This window comes from Pinus tabuliformis, chromosome 9 (assembly GCF_031772625.1).
Source record: "Pinus tabuliformis cultivar Carrire ecotype Pingquan chromosome 9, CPIR1, whole genome shotgun sequence".
NCBI lineage: Eukaryota > Viridiplantae > Streptophyta > Pinopsida > Pinales > Pinaceae > Pinus > Pinus tabuliformis.
The window spans coordinates 1985188789-1985211493 of NC_142307.1; positions in this window are offsets into that span (position 1 = coordinate 1985188789).

Genomic DNA, 22705 nt, shown 5'->3' on the forward strand with positions numbered 1-22705 from the left:
AAAGGGGTGCACTTAGATTAGAAAACCCATTTTATTTTCTTTTATACAAAATGAAAAACTATCTAACTTATCCCTTATTTCTCCTATTGATTCAGATTAATCAATTGAATCAATGTCATTTTATACCTAATTACTGATTTACCCAGATTGGACTGTTGGGAAAATCTTTATTTTCTAACCTAATTTACAGAAATTTAATCAAGTTTAACCATGATGACATTGTATGATTAAACCAAAAGCTAGTGATTGTGGCATTTTGAACAAGCTACATACAACCTTTTTTTTTTTAACAATAATGAAGAAAACTATCTATGAGTACTGTCATTTAGACTTGAAACACTTTCATTATTATTCCTTTTTTTATTTTTCTTTATTTTGGTGGGGTTCAATTTTTTCTTTCTTTTTCAATATTTTTGTTTTTTTCTCTTTTCTTATTTAGACCCTCTTTTCATTTTTTATTCTATTTTTCCTTTTATTTGGAAATCATTGGCAGATTGATAAGTATGTTATGAAACCAGCTCACAAAAATATAGAAAAGATAGATCAACGCCTTAGAAATAAGCCTCTTTGAGGGGGCAACCTCCTTTACATTACACAAATGAAAAATTCTTAGATGATACAAATGACAAGACCTCCTTTCTATATATAGGAGTCTAAGGGGTCATAATATAATCAGAGCCGACATAACAATAATAATGTAAGGGAACAATAATAATAATAGTGGGCTTCTTTGGGGCACAATAGTAACAATATGGGGACTACATGGGTACAACGATATAATAAGGGGGTTGTACTAATAACAATAAGGGATTACACTAGTAGTATAGGGGCCTAACATGCCCCTCTCCTTCAAAAAGTGTTTTCCTCAATGCTTGAGTAGTTCTTGATGCTTCTGTATAAAATTATTGTCCTCCCATGTGGAATCTTCAATGAGTAAGTTATTCCACTTGATGAGATACTCTGAAATCGATCAATTTCGTAGCTGTCGGGTTCTTGCTTCTATGACTACTCCAAGTTCCAATATGATTTTTCCTTCCTCTTCAACTTGTGGCAATATTGTTTGAATTGGGATCTTCTGTAACTTTTGAATGAGTGGCCATACTCCGTCGTCCTTCTTCCATTCATCCCTTGCTTCGTTTATCCAATTTGGTTGGATAATAGAAATAACACAAAAAAATGCTTCCACATCCTCATCCTTTCTTGAGAGTGCATCTGCAACAAAAAAATTCTTCCCTTTTCTGTAGATGATGTCAAAGTCGTAACCCAACATATTTGTGACCCATTTTTTATGTTCTTCTAATGATAATATTTGTTCTAAAATGTATTTAAGACTATCATGATCCATTTTTACCTTGAAGTGTCTTCCCATTGGGTAAGGTCACCATTTCTTAAGTGCATGTAGTATTGCCAACATTTCCTTCTCATAAATAGCTTACTTGAGATGTAACAATAAAAATACCCAATTACCTACATCAAAACATTTTTTACTGCGATGTTGATCTACCTGTTTTTTCATTCGATTATGCACCAAAGTGGCGTTATCCTTTAAAAGTTGGAGAACTTGTTGTTGATACTCGATGTGATCTTTCACTGCTTGAACCTTTTTCTTCTTGATATTTCCTTCTATCTTGAGAGTTTGAGGAGTGGTAATTTCTTCCAATGATTTACAAGATATGGTTGGATTCATTTCTTGATGCTCGATGTGATCTTTCACTTCTTGAAAATTTTTCTTCTTGATATGTCCTTCTATCTTGATAGTTTGATGACTAGTAATTCCAGCTAATGCATTACAAGATATGGTTGGATTCATTTCTTCTTTCTCGATGTGACCTTTCACTTCTGACCTTTCACTTCTTAAACCTTTTTCTTCTTGATATGCCCTTCTATCTTGAGAGTTTGAGTGGTAATTCTTGCCAATGCTTTACTAGATATGGTCGGATTCATTTCTTTTTTCTCTGGGGTTGGGTCCTGACGTATATCCTCTTCTTTTGATGTTTCTTGATCCTGTTCTTCCTCCTCTTCATACTCTATGTAAAACAATTTCTTCTCAACACACTTATGACCTTTAGTGCATTTTCTATCACAATTGTAACAAAGCCCTTTTTCTCTTTTTCCTTCCAATTGTTGTGGTGTAAGCCTTGTAGGTTGTGGAAGGCTAGGAGAAGAAACACTTCTATAATTATAGTCATGAGTGGTGGGATTCCTTGTTTTCATAATTTCACTTTCAATTTTTCTTGCCAACTCAAATGCCTCCTCCAATGAATCAGGTTCCCAAAAATGAACCTCATGTTGAACGTTATCCTTTAAAGTCCTATGAAGACATCAATCCTTTTCTTCTCTGGAATATAATTTACCCTTCTATTCAATTTTTTAAATTCTTCAATTTGCTCTTCCATTCAACCCTTTTGTTTGAGATTTATCAATTAGCTAAAGAAGGAGTTTCTCTTTGTATCCTCATAATGTGCTATCATTTCCTCCGTGAAAATTGACCATGTGACAAGTGGTTTACCAGAACAGAGCCCTTTATACCATAAAAATTGATTCGGTTCTAAATAATTAGATGAAATACATACCTTTTGTAACAGTGGTACACCATGTAGATCAAAATATTTCTCCATCTGTAGTATCCAATTTACCGGATCCTTGCCATCAAACTTCCTCATCTCGCTTTTTCTTGATTTTAGGAGCTCGCTCTTGAAACGACTGTAACTCTATAATTTTGGATCTTCTAGTTCTAAAATCATGATCTGTAGTAGCCCTTTGTGTCCTCTTTCCAATGCCACCAGTCTGATCCAAATTGGATTCTCCAAGGAAGAGTTATGCCAAATCTCCCACGATGACCTGATTATAGACTAGTTCAGTAGAGCAAACTTGTATGACATGACACGTGTCATTGTTTCGACCTTTGGATCTAAAAAATGTACACAAGAAACTACAGTCTGTCCTATTTTTGTAACTTCTTACGAAATTTCAATCCGATGCTCAGAGAGAAAGTTATAACGATTTTCCACAGGTCACCTGTTTGGAATGTAATTCGGGGGTCTACAAAAACCCTAACTTCCTCAAACTATATCTCTGAAAATATAGCGAGACAGGATCTGAAATTCGGAGCCAAGGTTCAAACCGATTTTGTCTCAAATGGGTTTTTTTCTTAGCTTTTGAAACTTTGTAGTGAAATAGTTATAGCGAAAATCCCATGATGACCTATTTGGAGCAACGAAACCCTAGAATCCACAACACTGATTCCAAATGTTATGAAACCAGCTCACAAAAATATAGAAAAGATAGATCAACGCCTTAGAAATATGGGGCAACCTCCTTTACATTACACAAAAGAACAATTCTTAGATGATACAAATGACAAGACCTCCTTTCTATATATAGGACTCTAAGGGGTCATAATATAATCAGAGCCGACATAACAATAATAATGTAAGGGCACAATAATAACAATAGTGGGCTTCTTTGGGGCACAATAGTAACAATATGGGGACTACATGGGTACAAAAATATAATAAGGGGGTTGTACTAATAACAATAAGGGGTTACACTAGTAGTATAGGGGCCTAACAAAGTATTTACAAAAAACGATTCCTGAGATATATTACCTTGAGATCCTATAAATTATAGGACCCTAACAGGAACAATCACTATCCACATTGTCACGCAGAAAGAGTCGTTAGTGTGGACACGACCGACCTTCCTAGAAAGCCTAAGACTCTCTAATGACAAACAAGACAAATAAGAGCAATCCTTCTCTAAATATGCTTTTACAATATGAGAAATCAAGTGTTTAGATCCTACCTGTAATCCAACGCTGTTGTAGTAGTCCAGCTTCGTTGATCCGGATGAGCTCCTCCTTCCCTTCGAAACCTGCATTTACCAACAATCAAACGATTAAATAGCACCTAAATATCACATAAAATAAAATATATTTAACATGTAGACCAAGGAGTACATGAAACAACTCATTAATAACAAATTGTTGAGAAGAATGGACTAATTTGTATTAAAAGGTAACAAAAGGAACCATTACAACCTGAGCCTTGGTGTTGTGCAAGCTCCTCCTAGGGTCCACAAGAGTTCTCCCTTACTCTGATCATCTCACCCACCTCCCAATGGAAACAAGTAAATATGGTAATCTCTCTTCACAAGCTTCTACAAGGAAGTCCTAATTCCAGCAGCATCTACCCTTAGGAATGTTCAGCTTTCAACCTCCCCTCCCTTTGGCCCAATGCCTGTATTTATAATGCTCTAGAGGAAGTTATTCAGGTCCACCATCAATGGGATAAGTCCCTCTTTGGATGGGATAGCTCCCCTATTGATGGGATAAGTTCCTCTTTGGTAGGGATACATGAACCATCTGGAGGCGCTTCATACACGTCAAACATGCTTCTAGAAGACTCTAGAAATGACCACAAGTAACTTTTTTACAGTGAAACTTGCGCCTTTTGACCTTTACAGGAATACGCACCCATCCCTTTACATACAGAGCCTACAAGTACACAGGTTTTGTGAACTTGGGTTGCGTACCCGCAGGTGAGGCTAAGAGAAACTGCGTACCAGAGATAATTGACTTTTAAATGACTTTTCTCTCTTTCTTGAAGTTTGACATGGAAAGTAGAGGCATGAGACTTGCCAAGGGGGATAGTATGACAGTGGATGGAGCCATACTAACTGCAAATAGTCATGGTGACATTTTTTAGTGTAACAGATTGCCCCCTAAAGTGCGAAGCCTGTACTAGATTAGGGTTTTTATGATCTAGGAAGGGTGAAGTACTTTATCATTTCAAGGGGTATCTTGTGGAGGACCCGGTCAGAACCTGCAAATATTCAACACAAAATACATATATAAGATGATATCATCGCTGAGGTAGGCATTCCCATACTCAGATTGAAAACTTTAACTAACAATCTAACTACTGCTCTGATACAAGAATGATTTTGCAGTACATCACAATCATAGACTTTTGTAGACACAGTATGGACGCAGCCATCTGTTTATGATTAGTCTACTGTATAATGAATACAAAACTCCTCGCAGCCTGGATGGTGGAAACTAGATCCAGGGTCTTCATTTCTGCCTCCCGAATTGGTACGATTCTATCCATGCGAATAAATGAGTTGATGTCGAGCATGGTAGAAACCACTTGATTACCAGTCAATGATGTAAATCGTTAACAAGTGTGAGAGAGACCACCAGTGATGTCAATGGTTCTCAAAGTACCCAGTACAATCCATGAAATGTGAATGAATGAATTGATGTCGAACACGTCACGGAATCCTTTGATCGAAAGTCAATAATGTAAATTGTCGTCAAAGGCGAGAAACCTGCCATTGATGCATGCAGCCTTCAAGGTACTGACGATTTCTAAGTCATCTTTCTAGATAATGTGCTGATGTTGATAGAAAGCGACTCGTTGCAGGCAAGCCCACAACACGAAATCATTGTTCAAGTTGAAGAAATATTGTTGTAAGGACTGACTCAGGGATGGTCAAATGGATGACAAGTATTTTGCATATGAATGGTTTATTTGCAGAGACCTCTTGAACACATAACGACACGACAGATGGTTTGGTGACGATTGACCCAAAGTTAATAACTGGAAACGGTTGAAGGCTTTCAAAGTGGCTTGATCAACTTTTAAGGTAAAGGATTTCCCAACCCAGGTGAACGGAAAGTGTCGTGTTCAAGAGAGGTGATAAGGTTCTTCTGTAACAAAGGATAACAAATCGGTTCATTCTTCTCTCTTTTCCCCCACCATTTCTGGCAAGTACCTCTTTATTTTTTACAAGCTTGAGGAGGATAACATATGCTTGATTATAAGCTCATCCTTCGGATGAGTCCAACTTGGTTTAGATTCGGACCCTAAGAAGGAGTGGTCCGTTCCTGTTTGTAATCGAACAGGTCCTTTACTGTGAAATTTTAACGAGTCCAGTATAGGCGAAACTCGGCATTTTTCATTTTTAGAGAGTCTGAAAAAACTAAAGAAGACTCCAAAGAGAACTTTTTCGTAAATTTGTGTCTCCCAAGCCCGAAAAAGTATAAAATAATACCTGAGAGAACCTCTTGATCTTGTGACCAAGGAGTACTTTCATGTTTAGTGCCGTTGACCTGAAAAGTAAAAAGCGATCAAGGACACGTCGTTTTATTTCCAATATCGAGTTTGAAATGACAAAAACCCGGCAATCTTTTCGTGTTTTTACGGTCAGAAAAGGGCTATAAGAGGACCGTCTTTTAATTCCATTTTAACGAGTGTAAAAGAAATGCTCGGCAATCTTTTCATGTTTTAGGAGTCAGAAAAGGGCTTAAAAGATGACTCTGACGTGAAAAATGATAATTTACCCTAAAGTCCCTTTCTCCTGCACAAAAACAACACATTACTCATGCCTGTTTAAGATGGGCAAAAATACATTGAAAAATATCCTTTCATGGTGAAAAATAAACAAACTTAATATTCATTCATCCAAAAAACCTATAAAAAGACCTTTTACCATGTCATTTTTACCATTTCACTGTTGAGGTTGAGAAAAGGGCTTTTGACAAGAAACTTCCTGTGGATATTGCGGAGAATCCGACCGCCAGAACCGAATGTCGTCTCATCAGGTATTCTACAACATCCTTCTCTTGCTTTCCATCCATTTAAAATTCATTTTTAGGTTTTTATTTGATTTTTTGGAGGTCTTGGGGTTTCAAGATGCGCCCTTCGGGGTACGCAGGTCATGCACTGCTGACCTGCGTACCCCGATATTTTCTCAATGGGGAAAATACCGGGCGTATGCACCCAGCCTTAAGGGAAGCTACGTCCGGACGCTCTGTCCCTAAAAGCCGGGGTGCGTACCCCACAAAACTCATTTTGAAACCCTCATTTCTCCAAAATGGACCAAAATTTTAAAATTTTATGGACTCTAACAGATGTTTTATGATGTGCAGGGTGCACACCATGCTTGATTGGCATGAAAGAGAACACGAGGACGTTGATTTGGCCGCAATAGGTCATCAACCTTCTATTGATGCGTTAAAGGCATGCGGTCTCTATAAGTACTGGGCCATACCTGGCATGAGGGCCTAGGTGCCATTCCTTGAGTGGCTGGTTGAAAGGTGGAACATTCAGGATCAGTGTTTCTACATCGGAGAGCACCAGCTCGAGATAGAGCCCTCCGACATATATTTTCTCACTGGCTTGCCTAACAGGGGCGAGCAACTCTCTCTATTCGGGACTAGGCCGGGTGGCCAATCCCTTACTAGTCTCTGGCTAGAGTGGTGCAACAATCAAAACCAGGAGAAGGGGATAGAAATCAAATACATATCCCGAACTGAACTTATGGTGATAGCCTTTACTGTTACCAGACTTTGCGGCGCGGCCGCTTTGCACCATGCCACCGGGTCCCAAATGCGGATGGCTATAGATTGCTTCCAAGGCACCATTTTCAACTGGTGCGATGCTGTGTTGGCTAATATGAAGGGCCAACTAACCAGGGCAAAGAGAGGACAACTGAAGACCTTTGGATATGGGCCTTTAGTTGTGAGCTTTGCCCTAGAGAGAGTTCCAATGCTGATCCCCCAGCATCTTACAGTTCCAGTTGGGCCTCCTCGGGAGCCTAAGTTGACGAGATGGGTTGTGGTAATGGCCCGGCATCCTGATGAGGGAGCAGCAGTTGTTCGATTTCCTGACGGTTACTTTCACTGGTTGGAGAACCAGGTCTTTGCGATTCAGGATTTTCCTTATGCCGGAATGGATTTTCGGAATGATCCGGACATGGTTCTTCCACAGGGAGAACAATGGGACGACAGAGGTATTTCATTCTTCACAAGTTTTAAATTATGTATTTCTTTTTTGTTTTTTATATATCGTCTCAAAACTAACAGCACAAATTTTCAAAATGCAGATGTAGGTCCATGGCGTCCGGCCAACCTCCGGGCTTTTGAGAGGAGAGTACCAGCTGTACCAGCACCAGCCCCATAGGATGCGGCCGCAGAGACCTTAGCCGAGCTGGAACAGGATCTAGAGCGTCTGACGACGGATATACCAGAGACCACTATAGATGACATTCCTATCCGACTTCAGCGCTACGTGGTCGCAGTCCCAGGACCTTTCAGGAGGTTCCTGTGTAGGGTAGCGCGGGCAGTGGTCTCGTATACAGAGCACCACCAGTGATTGGCTAGTCGCTATTGTAGACACATATGACATTTTTGTTTTTTTTTTGTACTTATCATTTTTGCCGATCATAAGGTGTTTTTCAACCTATGATCGAAGACGATGTATATTTTTGACACACTCCTATCTATATATATCATTATTACCGGCTTATTTTGTTAAACATGTGTGATGAAATGTTTATAAAATTTACATTTATGATTGTTACAAATGTCTATTTAACATTCGAGACGCCATTGCATCTGCTAATGTATTTAAAGACCTTGGAATATGCTGATATTCAATGTAATCAAATTCACGTTCCAAGAGACGCACCCTCAAAAACAATCTTAATAACACTGGATTTCTAATGGCATAGACTCTATTAAGCTGTAATACAATGAGTTCAGAATCTAACCTCACTATCAAACTCCGAATCCCAAATGAAATAGATTCAGATAATAATTCAATCACTGCACTGTATTCTGCAATGTTGTTTGTTGTTTGACCGAGGCTCACCCCATGCATAGAAACTAACTCGTCAGAGGGCGAATAGATAACCCAAGCTGCGGAAGAGATATTCCGTGTACTACGACAAGCACCATCAGCAAATCCAATGTACGTTTGGAGAGGCATCGACATCTGCAATATCAAGAGTAAAACCAAGATAAGCCAGAATAACGACAAAAACGCACTCTTTAAACTAAGCACACAGCCTAACTAAGCAAACATACCAGTTAAAAAGAAAATTAACCTAACTAGGACTAACTAAATCTCCATACCCACCATTTAAGCATAATATCTCTTTAGGTAAAGTCCATTTCTGGGCTTACCCAAAGAGTCCCCATCAAAATCTACCAGCTCATAGGCCCCTTTTGCCAGCTTTCGCTTGACAATGTAGGGCCCGTGCCACATGGGAACGAATTTTCCAGCACCTAATTTATCGTTAGCTTGATCATATAATAGCACTAGGTCTCCTTCCGAAAAATTACGAGGGGTCACGTTACGGTCATACTGAGCTTTCATCCTTTTTGCGTGAGTCTCGATTGCCAAAGCAACGTCACGTCGAGTCTCATCTAATTTAGCTAAGTATAACAGACGCTTCTCCTCTTCGGAAGTAGCTGGGAGTAATTCGATAACCATTTGAAGTGATGGGATTTTGCATTCAATGGGCAACACTGCTTCCAAACCATAAACTAGTTGGAAAGTAGTGAACCCTGTTGATGTTTTTACTGAGGTTCGATATGCCCAAAGTGCTGAGAATAACATGTTATGCCAATTCGACCGATGAATACCAATGATTCGTCGGATCATGATAACGAGAACTTTGTTGATGGATTCAACCAAACCGTTTGCTTGAGGATGGGATTTCGCATTCAATGGGCAACACTGCTTCCAAACCATAAACTAGTTGGAAAGGAGTGAACCCTGTTGATGTTTTTACTGAGGTTCGATATGCCCAAAGTGCTGAGAATAACATGTTATGCCAATTCGACCGATGAATACCAATGATTCGTCAGATCATGATAACGAGAACTTTGTTGATGGATTCAACCAAACCGTTTGCTTGAGGATAATAAGGAGTAGAACTATCATGGCGTAAACCAAGCTGGCTTGTAAGTTCTGTCATCATAATGTTTCGAAAATGGCGCCCATGGTCAGTGACTATCGCTTGTGGGACACCAAACCTAGCAATAATATGATTGAATACGAAAATCGCTGCTGTTTTGCCGCTTGCCTCGAATGTAGGCATCGCCTCGGCCCATTTAGTAAAATAATCAACCACAAGGATGATATACGCATGCCCCCCGGCCGAGTGAGGGTTACAAGTAATAAAATCGATACCCCATTTAGCAAAAGGACCAATGGCAATTATAGGGTGGAGAGGAGCAGGTGGTGCGCGCATCTTGCAATCAAACACTTGGTAGTTGTGGCATTTTCGGACCGCAATGATACAATCTTTAAACATGGACGGCCAGAAATAGCCAGCACGCAACACCTTCTGAGCTGTGGCATACCCAGACATATGACCGCCACATGCTCCAGAATGACAGTCATTCAAAACCCTTTCTGCCTCTTCATGAGTTAAGCATCGACGAAAAACCAAGTCCGCCCCACGACGATAAAGAGTATCTCCAATAATCTTGTATTGTTGGGATTGGAATCGAATTTTCCGGCGTTCCGACTTTGAAGCTTTGGGCCGAAAGGATTGGGTTTGGAGATAGACGATTATATCCCCATACCACGGATCTAAAGTGCTGATAAGGAACAGAGATTCGTCCGCAATGGGTTCCTCTGCCACAGTTTCCGTGTTAGCACGCGGGAAGTCACACATCAATTCCGCAAAAACTAAGGATTTCTTAGACTTGGACTTCTCAAACTCCAAATCGAACTCCTGCAGGATAACAATCCATTTGGAGTTCTTGCCCCCTAGCAATTGTTTGTCAAAATATATATCATAGGGTTACAATCTAAAATCACTGTAGTTTTATAGAGAAGAATGTAATGACGAAAACGCTGGACAGCTTGAACGGCTGCCAGTGCCAACTTTTCCACATGCGAGTATTTTAGCTCGGTTGGATTTAACGTCCGACTAAGGTAATATATCACATGTTCCGTTCCGAATTCGTCTTCCTGAACTAAGACCATTCCAATGGTGGAGTGGGAAGCGGCGAGATACAAAAAGTAATCCTGGTTGTAGTTGGGAGGATGCAGCAACGGTGCATGGGTCAACGCGTGCTTAAGTGCATCAAAAGATTTCTGAGCTATCTCATCCCAAGAAAATTGAGCGTTTTGTTTCAACAACCGGGTGAAACCCTTTGTAACCTCGGCGTAGTTAGGAATGAATCGACGTAAAAAGTCTGCTTTACCTTGCAAACTCTGGAGTTGGCGCAAACTCGAAGGAGGAGGCAATTTGATGATAGCTTCGACCTTCGAGGGATCAACGCGGATACCGGCTTTTGAAACGAAAAATCCTAGCAATCGTCCCACTTCTATGCAGAAGACACATTTGTGTGGGTTCAATCGAATTCGATAATGCCGACACCTCATAAAAATAGCGCGTAAATGGACAAGGTGATCAGCTCGATGTAAAGAATGAGCAGGCAAATCATCGAGATATGGTTGCACAATGTGCTTGATGTCGTGAAACGCGTAAGACATTGCCCGTTGGAAAGTGGCTCCGGCATTCTTAAGTCCGAAAGGTAATTTGCAATAAGCAAACGTCCCCCAAGGACAAATGAAAGCCATTTTTGGTTGATCGGCAGGTAGAATATTGATTTGGTTGTAACCGGAAAAACCGTCCATAAAGGAAAATATTTCACTGCCGGCACAATCATCAATTATTTGATCGATATAGGGTGTAGGATAGTTGTCTTTTGGACAAGCACGATTTATATCCCTATAGTCGATACATATTCTTATTGTTCCTTGTTTCTTGTTAACCAGAACAATATTCGATACCCAATCCGTTAACGGGATCGGATAAATGAAACCTGCTTTCAACAGCTTCTCGACTTCTGCTTTAATCGCAGCCGCTTTCCTAGGGTGTATCTGACGCAGACGTTGCCGAACGGGTTTAGCGTCCGGGTAGGTCTTGATTTCATGAACAACAATGGAGGGATCAATTCCCGGCATTTCCTCATAGGACCAGGCAAACACGTCGCAGAATTCTTGAAATAGGACCTTGTATGTTTGAATTTCGTTATCTGTACACGAGGCACCTATATGAATGTTTTCAATAACTCCGGTTTTGACTGAAATGTCAATGGCAATAGTTTGGGAAATGTTTCCCAAATTTAACTCTGAATCAGGATGTTTCATGGGATTCTGAGCGTCCCTGACATATTCAGCTGTAAAAATTGATGAAAAATCATTTTCAAAGTCATCACCCTCAGGTAAAAACGAAGATCTATGATGAAGATCTTCCCATGGTAGATCGTCTACACTTAGGATTTCGCGAAGTTGTTCGTCAGATGACACAACTTAGGGAAATGTTATCTGTTCCGAGGTTGACATGAAAAATGATTCCTCACGGACCGCATTCATTTGGTCGAATTGGGTTGAACTAGAGTCGGAAAAAGACTGCACGACCTCATAAGCAATTTCATATGGACTCAAAGGAATTGTATTACCGAAGGAGTCTATTTCAGATTAAAATGGGACAATCCAAGGATCATCGTAAATAATAGCGTCTGAAGTGATCATATGAATGGATGCGAATGAAGGGTCTGCATTGATGGAAGGAAAGGGAAAAGTTCCCAGTAAACCAGAATCTTTAACCAATCCTACACCAACATCCCTGTAAGGGATAGTCGTTTTACCGACATGCTGGATACTCTCTGAAGAGGCTGGGTCGGATGAAAAGAAAGCCAGCTGGTCTATTGTCACGATCTTACCATTATGTGGGAACTTTATAACTCTGAAGACTGATGACACAACCGCTGTCATAGCGTAAGACCAACTGCGACCCAAAAGAAGGTTGTAGTCTAGAGGGGCATCAACCACCTCCACATCCAGACTAACGGTTTTTCCTTCAACCCCTATAGGAAAATCCTGTAGAATGCCAAACGGATGGAACCCACGGCCATCAAAGGCCTTAAGAATCGTCGGGGATTGGTTCAGTGAAGGAGAACCAAGCGATCTCCAACACTGAATTGACATAATACACGTAGAAGCTCCTTCATCAATTACAGTTCGATGAATAGGCCTGTTTTTGACTATCACTGGAATCTGGAAAGCCATTTGATGAGGGAGACGCGGTGTACTATTTTCTAGATCAAAGATTATCAGGTTCGGGTCCTGAATATCAACAGCTCCTATAGCCGACAAGAGTAATTTTCGTTGTGCTGGGCATGATTGCAGCACTTCCAAAGCCGACATTGCTGAGGTTGAAACAACTAAATCCCCAACAATGTTATAATTCTGAGCTGCTCTCGCATGTGGATTGAAAGCAGACTTTCGAAGTATACCCTTGGCGGGTGGTTTAATTATCAAGTCCGGGTTAGGTTTCTCGATCTATAGTGGATCGAAACCGGGAGCTGAGGTTGACGGATTAGAATGAGAAGATTCTGCTTCTTTGCCATCAACAGGATTCTTACTACCATAATCTTGTGATCGAGTCGCAATCCGTACATGAGACATCATCAATATGGGTTCTTCACTGGCACTCGAGGAAGAACCTATCATCTTACTCTCCTGCTTTGGAAATGGATCTTTGAAAACAGCAGGAGTTGGGGAACCTTTAACGATTTTCACAACCTCTGCCCGATGAGGGCAATCTCTTGTGAAATGATCTTCTTCACAAATTAAACAAGGATAGCGAGGTTTGCGCTTTTCGTCGTTAGATTCCAACTTCTCTTTTTTCTCCTTTGGAGCCTTGTCTGCTTTGTCTTTCTTCTTGCCTTTCTTCTTACCACCGTTTTTTGATTTAGCCGTAGATGACTCTACAGCATGAATATCGGCAGTAATTTCAGGAGAAGATTCTCCTGTCGGGGAGTCCGGTAAGGTTATTATTGGAGAAGAATTCTTTGAGGATTTCTTCTTAATTTTAGTATTCACCGTACCAATCATGCCATCAGCAGCATGAGATCCCGAAGGAGCAGCAGCAATTTGATTCGACTTAGGAAGATCTGGGATCTTCTCGTGCAACGTACCCGACTAAGTGTAAACTAAGTCAAGGTACTGGGCTTGAGCAATGACTTGCTCCTCAGTAACCACTCCAGCCTTAGCTACATCTTCAGTAATCTTCGGTAATAATGATTTTACAAACCATTCAGCTAAGATTTGGTCCGGGATAAAAACTTTCACTAAACGTCTTCGACGTCTCCATTCATGAATATGATCGGAAATATAAGTGGAGGTCGACTGTTTTAATGAAGTTAATAGCTCCGTGCCGTTATCGTATCTGACTGACAAGTGAAAATGAGTTAGGAACGAGGTAGCTAACTGGCTAAAATTGTAAAAAGAGGCCCGTGGTAACTCAATGTACCACTTGGCCGCGAGACCAATGAGCGTATGCTGGAAAAGACGTAAGCGGATCGAATCATCCGAGATAGAATTTGAAGCACACCAGAGGTGGTAAGTCATCACGTGATTGGATGGATCCTCTCCAGACTTACCTTCGAACTTGGGTATATCACTGGACAACTTATTTGGCATTGGCGGCCAGAACGGAAGATATTGAATTGGATCGTTCGTTAGGCGCGTCAAGTCTGGTAAATCCAAAGTTGCGATAAACGGTAACTGCCGGTTAGGATCTCTAAAACTCTGGGTCACAAGACCAGTCCCAGGAGGAGGATATCTAGGATAACTAGGAACAGGAATCGCATTAGGGATATTATATCCTCCTGGAAAACCATGATTAACCGGACCGTACTGGGGTTGTTGAGGTTGTTGATAAGTGTACCCAGGATACGGTTGATACTGGTAAACCGGTTGTTGGACAGCAGGACCGAATTGGTACTGTCCCTGGTACTGTTGGTGAGTAAATTGAGGTTGAGTTGTTACAACAGTACTTAAACCAGGCTGCCCTACAGGCATCTGGACCGTGGTTTGAATCGTAGATCCAGACAATGGTAAAGATGTCTGAGGAGTGGTTGCAGAGACAGTAGAAACCGGAGCTGTCGATACTCCAGAAGTAAGTGCGGTAGATGTTGCGGTAGTTGCAGCAGCCATTTGAGATGGAGTACTAGGTGCAATTGGCGGCTGAGTAACTACCGAAGTCACAGAAGTTTGAACATTTGACTGGACAGGTTGCGGTTGCTGGGGTGGACCAGAAACTACGGGTTGTCTAGTTTGAGGTACCAACTATATACTTGGCTGCAACACCTGTTGACCTTGTGATGGATCCCACACTATCATTCCGGGGTATTGACTCGTAACAGGTTGAGGATTCTGAGATCCATAACCGGATTGAGGATAGGATTGATAAATGAAAGGCATAGTTCCCATACCTTGAACATATGACTGACCTTGAGGTGGTTGATAACCTTGACTCGAGTATTGACCTTGAGGTTGATAACCTTGGGGTAAATACTGATACTGGGGTTGGCCTTGACCTTGAGGTTGATACCCTTGAGGTTGATACCCTTGGGGTTGATACCCTTGAGGTAAATATTGATACTGAGGTTGACCCTGGGGTACATATTGAGGCTGGGGTTGACCTTGAGGCATGTATTGTACCACGGGTACATACTGACCTTGAAGCTGCCCCCCAAGCGGTAATTGACCACCTTGAGGTTGAGAAACGGGAACTGAACCTGACATCATGTAAATGTCCCCTACACCCAATGGTTTATTACCATTGTTTCCAGCTAATAACCCATGATCAATGGGTTGAGGAGATGCCCCCGCAAAGGTACCAGAAATTGATTGATACCCGGTGGGAACAGAAGGACCGCCGTGCAAGAAAGATTCAGGAGTTTGAGTAAACACGGACGACTGACCAGACATATTTACAGGAGTATAAATACCTCCAGGCGGAAAAGGAGTACGAGGTGGAGAAAAACCTACCTCTGAGTTGTCTAAATAATTGGTTAACGAAAGGTACCAAGTAGTACTTCTAGGAGGACTGTAAAAGATAGATTCACGCTCCCTGAGATCAATAGTAGGTTGATCTTCAAGGGTAGATACGCCTAATTCTTCCTCTAGAGCAAGTTCTTCAATAGCTATCAAACCAGTAGGAAGATTTTCGGTGATGACTCTTTCTACCCTAGGTGAATCTGATACACTAGAAGTTGGAGTAACAGGTTCAGATATTTCAGGTTCTTCGCCTATATCACTAGTAGATGAAAAACTACCAGCAAGCTCAGAAACTTCAACTGCTTCAGGATTATAACCTGTCTCTAGACTTTGGTAATCTTGATGGACTACCAACGAAGACTCTCCTTCTTCTGGTGAACGTACTCTACTGCCACTAGGAGGAGTTACAAGGACCTTTAAACCTTCGTAATGACCCGGGACGTCTTCAGGAGGTCCACCCCGTGATCTACGGAGTTTCCTCAACAAATCGGTTCCGGTAACAATCTCAGGTGACTTGCCCCGAAGTCTACGGGACTGTCTCGGTAATTCCGCCACAGTTAAAAACTTTTAACTACTGCACACGCAAACAAAGTAAAATCTCAAAACAAACCACCTAAAGCCTCTAAAGAACCAAACAAATTTGAATCATACGCCTAAAGAATCTAAGGCGTCAAACCAAGCACAAACAGTAGCCTTTGTTATAGACATTTTTGTGCCTTACAGCATGAAGCATGAAATGTCAATAATCTAAGGGATCCAAAGTCCCTAAACATGTTGTTCCTACCCCTAGAGGAACAAGGTCAACAAACCACAGCATTGAATATCAGTTCTCCACCTGAAAACACTCAAAAACAAGCTAATTCTGGATCATGTCAACTGCTCCACTGAGCATCTGCGCTGAATGTCAACTGCTCCACTGTGTACCTGCGCTGAATGTCAACTGCAAAGAAGGCTACCTGCGCTGGGCGAGTTTGGCCAAGTGGCACAGTCATTCCTCAAGGTGTCAATGCCTAGGAAGCTTCCAAAATGACACTTGGATCAGGGAATTCGACTTGTGATGAGTAAGAGGGTCTGGATCTCCAAGTGGAAGCAAGAACCTCCAAGTGGACTCAAGAATTGAAGAATAACTGAAGTGGGAGAGGACACTAGGCAGCTTCATGCCAGCTACAAGCTGACTCATCCTTTCTCCAAAACTCCTATATATAGAGCTCTCTCATGAGGTCTATGGAGGCTGGAATCTTGTGAATGTAAGGAGGTGTTGTTGGTTTGAGTATAGAACTATTGGGTGATTTGTTTGAAGGAGGTGAAGAGGAGATTTCTTTCTGCTGGGAGGTGATGCTGGATTGGGCCTTTTATGGTTGTATTACTTCCTGAACTTTGCTTCTTCCATTAATAAAGCATTTGAGGTTCTTCTATATGCATGTATCTCAATGGTGTATTGCTATACTTGTGTATTTGATTTATTCTAATCCTTGAATCAATTATGAATGTATGCTTCTTGTAGTTTCCCTCTCTTGCCATTTTGCAGGATCTTGGTGCAGCTGGGCCAGTGAAAGAGCAAGGAGCTGGGAGCAAGCAGCAAAGAGAGAAGATTGGATCAATCATTAGCGGAAGACAACGGTTAGTGGATCTCTTTCTCCCCTCTCTTACATCTCATAAAGAAGTAATCTCGAATAGCTTTGCTTTGATTGTTGCTGAGGTACTATCACCCTTAGAGTGGGATAGGGTCATTCCGTATTGGATACTTTTCCCAACAACAGCCTTCCAGACCGAAAACGCTAGTTGGAGATGAAACCCAACATCGCTGGATTCAGTACAGAAGTGGCGGGTGGAACAGTTACCCCGGCAACCTGCTTAATGAATAGACCGGCACAAGTTCCTCCACTTTAACCGTCTCGAGTGAAGTGAACCCCCCGGAAAATCCAAGTGAGTCTAGCCGACATCTGCTCCAGGTACAGTGGGATCTTCCCTCCACCATCACCTCGGTAGAATCCTAAAGATAATGGTCACTAAGGTTACCAATCGCAACAAATGCACCTGGGGGAACAGTCTACACTCCGACAGCACGCAAGGGCAGAGTATCAAGCTCAATCCCCTTGTCGGTTCCTTGACAAAATCCAAGGTTTACCGACAAGTGACCCTTGGCTCCTCGACAATGGTTAATACGAGGTTTACCATTTGTAATACGTGTGTGTCTGGTGTCGTTCCCAATGAGGGAGGATTGATCTCCTCACTAGTTCGGACACGAGCTCGTGCTTCTCCTTTAAGAGGAGCTTTCCCAGAGTACAAATGAGACAATTGGATTTATTCTATCACAAGATAAGCTACTTGTTTGGTTTTGTTGTCTTGGAGAGTTAATTACTCTCCTACTCCAAGACACTAGCCTGATCTAAATTGGTGTTTCAGAGCCCTAGTAAATAAAAGTTACTATGTTGATTTTACTTTAAGCATTAATTTTATGGTTTTTCTTAAAGACAAAAGGTGATGGAGATGAAACTGGTGGTGTGTAGACTTGACTCGCAACCACTACAAAGATGCACCTAAGATGATTTACACTACTTTTCCTTTTCAATGAATCTCCTAACTAAGAGAGTTGGAAAATGCAAATTTTATAGAAAACAACTTTCTTAGTAAAGACAATCAAAGAAACAATTCTTTTTATCTTTTCAAAACGCACAACTCATGACCACTAATTACTCTACGAAATTTCCTTTTTCTTCCAAAAGTCTACAAATGCTACCAAAGCAAACTTTTTCCAAAAGAATTTTTTGTGTTTTTTCTATGTTAATAAAGCATGTAAAACTATTTTATCAAATCGAATTTAACAAATCTAAGGCAATCAAATCAAATTCATTCAAAAGCAAATCAAAAGCAAATTTACCTAAAAGTAAAAATAACGAGGACAAAAGCCTACAAGGATGATTCCCGGATGTTTTACTTAGTCAAAATGCAACTAAGGATCAGTTCATGCAGAATCATAAACTAACCAAAAAACAAAATCGAAATCTTTTTGTTCTTTTTCTCAAGAATGGAATTCAAGGCTTTAACAAACAAACTTTTCGAGATTCGCAAAGAGAAGACACAAAGGTAGGTCTCTCACTAAGGTGACTTCTATGACAGGCCCGACTCCTAAGAGGACTGATCAAAACCAGGGAGATCCAAAGTTTGACAACCCCTAATGCCAAAGTCACTACAAGACCAGTTAAAAATCAAACCCTAAGGCAAAATCCCTATGAATTCCACCAAAACCCTCGACACTAACGGGACAAGTTCAGGTGAAGATCTTTGACAGTAAACTGATGGATCTGGGCAGTAAAAACAAAGTAAAAGCAAAATCTAAAAGAGAAAAAAGCAAAAATAGAAATTTTCCTAAAATTGACAGGGGTACGCAGGTCATCTGTTCACACAGGCGCGGGTACGCACTGTGCACAAAGACGCAGTGCGTACAAGTACGCACTGTGTTAAACCCAGAGACTGCGTACTGCTGGCAAGACTAAGAAAAATAAAAAACTAAATTGACTCTAAGCTAACCCACCCAAATACGCAGCTAGACAACCAAAAATCAGAAAACAAGCAATTTTTCTCAGATCAAAATATCAAATCAAAAAGAACTCAAACACATTAATGGATTCCCCTGTGGAGTCGCCATTTTGTCACGTGGAAAGAGTCGTTAGTGCGGACACGACCGACCTTCCTAGAAAGCCTAAGACTCTCTAATGACAAACAAGACAAATAAGAGCAATCCTTCTCTAAATATGCTTTTACAATATGAGAAATCAAGTGTTTAGATCCTACCTGTAATCCAACGCTGTTGTAGTAGTCCAACATCGTTGATCTGGATGAGCTCCTCCTTCCCTTCGAAACCTGCATTCACCAACAATCAAACGATTAAATAGCACCTGAATATCACATAAAATAAAACATATTTAACATGTAGACCAAGGAGTACATGAAACAACTCATTAATAACAAATTGTTGACAAGAATGGACTAATTTGTATTAAAAGGTAACAAAAGGAACCATTACAACCTAAGCCTTGGTGTTGTGCAAGCTCCTCCCAGGGTCCACAAGAGTTCTCCCTTACTCTGATCAGCTCACCCACCTCCCAATGGAAACAAGTAAAGATGGTAATCTCTCCTCACAAGCTTCTACAAGGAAGTCCTAATTCCAGCAGCATCTACCCTTAGGAATGTTCAGCGTTCAACCTCCCCTCCCTTTGGCCCAATGCCTGTATTTATAATGCTCTAGAGGAAGTTATTCAGGTCCACCATCAATGGGATAAGTCCCTCTTTGGATGGGATAGCTCCCCTATTGATGGGATAAGTTCCTCTTTGGTAGGGATACATGAACCATCTGGAGGCGCTTCATACACATCAAACATGCTTCTAGAAGACTCTAGAAATGACCACAAGTAACTTTTTAAAAGTGAAACTTGCGCCTTTTGACCTTTACAGGAATACGCACCCATCCCTTTACATACAGAGCGTACAAGTACGCAGGTTTTGTGAACTTGGGTTGCGTACCCGCAGGTGAGGCTAAGAGAAACTGCGTACCAGAGATAATTGACTTTTAAATGACTTTTCTCTCTTTCTTGAAGTTTGACATGGAAAGCAGAGGCATGAGACTTGACAAGGGGGATAGTATGACAGTGGATGGAGCCATACTAACTGCAAATAGTCATGGTGACATTTTTTAGTGTAACACACATACCATTTTTTTCTTTAATTATGAGCTGATAACGTAAGTCAACACCGCATGTCTTCTTTAGTCTTCCATTTCCAGCTCCCATTATCCTTCTGGATAGATGATTGTCTATCATATTGGGACTTAGGTAGGCATTCAAACCTGCATTTGCACTCACTTGCTTTGTGCCCAAAAATATTACATTTGAAGCATTCTACTTCACTTAGTGAGGGAGAGAAGACATTTCAATTTCTAAGAGAGGAATTTTGAGACTTAGAAGTTTGATGCATATTATATTTGGGATTTTCATCTCTTTCAACTTTGGTCCTTCTACAATCAATGGCTTTATGTCCAAAGATATTACACCTATAACAGTGACCATAAAACAAATAGGCATACCTATTGTTAAAATCATTATGAGATTGAGTAGGAAAATACCTTGGTCGTTTGGTTGATTGGTTCATTATCCATTGATGATCTCCTCTTTGTCCAACTACTCTTTTGTATTCATTCATTATTTCATGATGCTTCTTCCCATGGCTATGTGGTTCTTTGAATCCTGTGGACCTGAAGTTTATCTTCTTAATAGAAGATTCTTGTGTCTTGGAGTATCCCAGACTGGTCATGATTCCTGAAGGCCTTCGACTATTCAGGATTTGATCTAGTTTCCTTGTCCCTTCAATGAACTTTTCATTTAGACCCTTCTCGGTCTTTTTTTTTCTCAAGTTCAGTTCTTAGAGAGACAACCTCTGCTTCAAGACTCTGACAATTCTCTTCCCATTCTTGAATCAGGTCTTGAAGAACCTCTTCTTTTCGTTTGGCCTCCTCCAACTCTACTTTCAAAGACATAACAACATCTTTTTCATACCTGTGATCTTGTCTCCTTTTTTAACTTAAGCACCTCTAGTTTCATATGCTTGTTCTCCTCTTCCAGTCTCTCACAATTTCCTTGATTTTCTTTCATTAAAAGGACTAGATTTTCCTAGCTCTTGATAGCTTCTTCAATCTTTTTTTTATAGGCGTACTCCTCATTATGAGATTTATACATACCTTCCTCTGTAAAATGTAATTTTTCCTTCGGCTACTTATTCTTCTTCCTTGCTTTCTTTAATTCATTGAGGGCACAGAGAATTTCCCCTTCAAGATCTACTAATCCTTCTTCTTCTTCCTCTTCAGAGTCCATAATACCTTGTTAATTGGAGTCTGTTTCAAAGGCCATAAGAAGATACTTACCTGACTCATTCCGTGATGACTCTTCACAGTCTAAGTCTAATGCTAAGCTATCTTCTTTGGAGTAGAACCCCTTCTTCTTATAGGGCTTTTTCTTCTGATGTATCTGAGACTTGTTTCCAAATTTCAGATCATCTTCCCTTTTATCCTTTTCTTTATAAGGGAAATTGGAAGAGAAATTTCAAACTCTTCCATAGTCAAAACACTTAAAGGGAAACTTCCCTTTATATTTTCCTAAGCTACGCTTCAGTTTTCTGGCTAGTTGAGCAAACTCCTGATCAGATTCACAGTTGGAGAAATATTGATGATATTTGTGCTCCTTTCCCCTTTTGGATACATTGTACATTGCTTCCTTTGGTTCAGAATTTTCTATTCCTACTCTCATCTCATAGGTTGTGAGAGTACCGTGCAGCTAATCCATCTTGATATCCTTTAAATTAGCCATTTCCTCAATAGCTAAGATTTTGGAATTAAATGTCATGGGTAGAGATATTAATATTTTATAAATGATCATCTCTTCCTTGACTTCTTCACCAAGTCCTCTAATCATATTAATCACTTCATCAACTTTGAGGAATTATTCTCCTATGCTTTCATTCTCATTCATTCTCAAGCTCTCAAACCTCATTCTGAAAGTATGAAGTTTTCCTTGCTTAACTTTGTCATCTCCTTCATGACATTGGTTGAGTTTTACCCACATTTCATTAGGAGACTTACAATGCATAACTTTTACAAGCTGTGATTGACTAAGACCAACGAGAATGGCATTCTTGGCTTTATCATTGCTCAGATATAGTTTTTTTTCCATCTGCATCAGTGGGAGGAATATCAGGGACATTATATTCTACTAGTACTGAAGTAAAAACATCTATTCCTAGGGACATAAGATATTCTTCCATTCGCACTTTCCAAAAATCATATTTGGTCCCATCAAAGACTGGTATTCTACTTGAGTAAGCTTCTTGACTCTCTTGCCTAGAAATAATTGCTTATTGATCTACTTTCCAGTGTTTAAATTGTTGCTGAAGGAACCTAACTCTGATACTAATTGTTAGAATAAGGAATTGTTGAGGGGCTGGGGGGTGAATCAGTTACTAATAAACTCTTATTTATTTTTCTTACTATGCTTAGA